The sequence below is a fragment of the Macrotis lagotis genome, chromosome 7 (assembly GCF_037893015.1).
Source record: "Macrotis lagotis isolate mMagLag1 chromosome 7, bilby.v1.9.chrom.fasta, whole genome shotgun sequence".
Taxonomy (NCBI): Eukaryota; Metazoa; Chordata; class Mammalia; order Peramelemorphia; family Peramelidae; genus Macrotis; species Macrotis lagotis.
This window is the reverse complement of record NC_133664.1, coordinates 154511074-154514291: the sequence shown is the minus strand read 5'-3', so window position 1 is coordinate 154514291 and position 3218 is coordinate 154511074. Positions and strand designations below refer to the sequence as shown.

Here is a 3218-nt window from a genome sequence, read left to right as displayed (position 1 = left end):
ACCACTCCTGTGGCTCTAGATTGCAATCTTGTTTTGCTTTTAAAAAAATTCCTTCAAGTCTTCTCTGAAGTCTCAACCTTGAAACAAGCTTTTCAACTGCCCAGAGTTATTGTGTGGTGGAAGGCAGAATCAAATTGCAAATGGTTTGGAATGTCTGTGGACAGTTAAGAATAACTTCTATCTCTTTCATTTTAAGTTTTGATAAATGTCAAAAACTGGGATATAAGCTAAATAATAAGTGGTTGTGCATTTCTGTGACACTGCTCACCTGGCATTCAAGATTAAATTGTCCTAGCATAAAAACTACACCCCCATTTTTTCCCCTTTAATGTAATAGCAGCATCCCTAGCCTATTTTGTGTATAATGCATTAACAATATTTAAGGTAGTCCAAATTGGTATTATGAGGTAAGGATTAACCAACACAGAGTTGCTTGCCTTCATACAAGTTTCCACCTCAAGACTAGTAACTAGGATTGTAAACTTTTTATAACCCAAAATAACATTACTGACTCTAAATCCAGTAAAGATATCAATTCTTTGGGAACTCCACGTTCACCATAGACTACTCAGCTAACAAGTTAAACCTTTCTCTGAATCTCAATGTTGATTTCAAAATACCAACCGTGTGGCAAGGCAAGACTAGTCTAGGCACGCTACCATAACAACACCTAAGTGAAATGGCTTTCAAATTTCACAATTTCATCGAAGTGTGCAAAATGAGTAATGAATAACACTGTTGAACTAACAAGGGCAACATTCCATTAGGTTTATTTTTAAGTTCTTCAGATACAAGGAAGGCAGACATTCTCATCCAGGACAAGAGTACCATTACTTACATCTCAAAAAATACTAAAGGTATAGTGTTTCCAGGCTTTTTTTTTTTGTTTTTAATGAGAATTAAGCCCTACCATTCAGAAATAACCTGAACCCCACCCGTATTTTTTCACCTTCAGACACAAAAGGGGAAGGGAACTCGGTTATTAATTATTTGTTATTCTATAAATACAGGCCTATTTCTCGTCTACTTTAAATAAAAAAAACCTAACGGAGCATCGAGGCCGTTTTCCTTCCCGCCCCACAGGCCGGCTGTCGCAGGGTCCTGACCTGACCCCGGGCACTTCGGCTCTAGGCGCGGCCGAGGGCGGCGGCTCCCCGCGGGCCCGCGCTCGCAGGCCCCGCCGCCGCCCGGGCCGCCCCGCGGCGGGGCCGCGCGGGGGAGGGGAGCCAGGGCTTCCTCTTCGGGCCGCCGCCGCCGCCGCCGCCACCCGGCTCCTTCCCCACCCTGCCCCCATCCCTCGCTGGGTCTCGGCCAAGCCCCACAGGAATGCAGCCCGGTCACATGCGCTGCGGCGGCGGCGGACGCGGACGTGCCGCTCCCCCCGCGCCCCAGGGAGACCCGGCGCCATCTTGCCCTGACGCAGTCACAAATACGACGGGAGAAAAGCCGCCTCCACGTCCTCGCTAGCGCCTTAAGCTTCGCAGAGGCCGAGCCGGGGCCCTCACCTCGCGCGGGGCCGGGAGGAACCGGTCAAGGAGGAGGCCCGAGGTCCCCATCGCCGCCGTTTGGGTCTCCCGGCGACCGCCGCGGCAACCGTCGCCATCATCACTTCTCCCTTTCTCCCTCTGCACCAGCCTCCCCGGACAGCTCCGGCCCCGCCCGCTGCTGCAGCATGAGGTCATCGCCAGCCAATCCGCGGGCACCCGAGCGCACGGGCTGCGCGCCCATTGGCCGGGGCGGGCGAGCCGCCTCTCCCCACCTCCGCTCCCCGGGCCGGGCCCGGGCTGCTTTCCCGGCGAGGCGGAAGCCGCCATTTCAGGGAGCGCCCCCCCGCCCCCCACCCCGCGAGAGCCGGGCCGGCGCGGCTCCTCGGGGAGCCTTTGTGCCGCTCCCCGGCTGCCCCTCTTTTGTGTCCCTCGCCCGCGCCCGCCCCGCGGCCTAGTTCAGTCACCTCCACGCTCGGGTTCCCCGCTCCCTGCCCGCACACAGTGCCCAGTGACGGGGGGGGGGGGTAGGAGGCGGCACCGGCGGCGGCTTTACCCCGAAGGCCGGCGGCGGCGGCGGCGTGGACGGTGGCCGTCTCTGTCCCCCCCCGGCCGCTCCTGTCCCGCGTCCTCCATCGGGGCGCTCGGAAGCCGGCCAGCTGCGCTTTTATCCGGCGTCCGGAGCTTGCGCATTGGAGCCCGCTAAGCCCGCCGGCCCCTAGTGGGCGTCGAGCGGAACCCCGGCCGGGCTCGCCCTTCGCCTGGGGCCGGGAGGGGGGAGGGGAGGGAAGGCGCCCCGGCCCGGCTCGGGGGCTGCTCCGGGGAGGGCGCTCCCCTGCCCCGCGGCTCCCCGGCGCCCCCGCTGGGAACAAACGAGGCTCCCCCAGGCGCCGCGTCCCGTCCGGGGGCTCCGGGCGCGGCGCGCCTCTGGCGGCCCTCCCCCAGCCCCGCGACCCTACCTCGAAGCCTCCGTGCGGCGGCCCCGGCCCCCGGCCGCCCAAAAGCAAGATGGCGGCCGCGGCTTCGTCCCCTCCCCCCGCTGCCCCTGCGGAGCGGGGCGGGCGGGCCCCGTGCAACCGCCGCCGCCGCCGCCGCGGCCGCCGCCGCCGCCGCCGCCGCGGCCGCGGCCGCCATTTTCCCAGAGCGAGAGGCAGTGCCACTGAGCGGGCGCAGGGGGCCGAGCCGGAGACGCCGCCGGGGCCGGGCAGCGGCAGCAGAGGGGCCGGCACACGCACCGCGAGCAGCCGCGCCGCCGCTCGGCCTCCTCCTCCGCCGGCCGCCGCCGCCGCCGCCGCCGCCGCCGCCGCCCGGGGAGGGGGTGTGTGGAGCTCGGAGCCCGCTGCGCGGCCGCCCGCAGAGGAGCCCCGGGGCCGGGCCGATAACGGGGTTCGGCTGCCTGGTTTGTGAACATCACAGGTCAGTCCTGGGCGCCCTGGGACTCGGCGGCGCGGGGGGCTGGGGGGGAGGGGGCCCCGCCGGCGCTGCCCCCTCCCCCCGGGGAGGCAGGAACATGGCGGGGTGCGGGGCCGGGGCCGGGGCGACTGGCGGTTAAACCCCCCGAGAGCGAGTCGGGGCCGGCGGGGTGCGGGGGCGCCTCCGCCGCCCGGGGAGGGGCCGCCAGCCCCGGGTTTTGGGGTGTCTGTGTGTGTGTGTGTGTGTGTGTGTGAGCGCGAGGCAGGTCCTCGCCCCCTGGGGAAGAGGGTAAACCCGCCCCTCCGGCGGTCACCCCCACCC

At 64.4% G+C, this 3218-nt stretch overlaps 1 protein-coding gene across 2 annotated transcripts in view; it reads left to right on the top strand.

Moving 5' to 3' along the window:
- The first annotated feature begins 2786 nt into the window (after window positions 1–2786).
- KMT2E (lysine methyltransferase 2E (inactive)) overlaps window positions 2787–3218 on the top strand; it is an 89415-nt gene continuing 88983 nt past the window's right edge. For both annotated transcript variants that reach the window (XM_074193973.1, XM_074193970.1), the window contains exon 1: window positions 2787–2900. The gene's annotated coding sequence lies outside the window, so the exon portion shown is untranslated. The remainder of the gene's footprint in view (window positions 2901–3218) is intronic.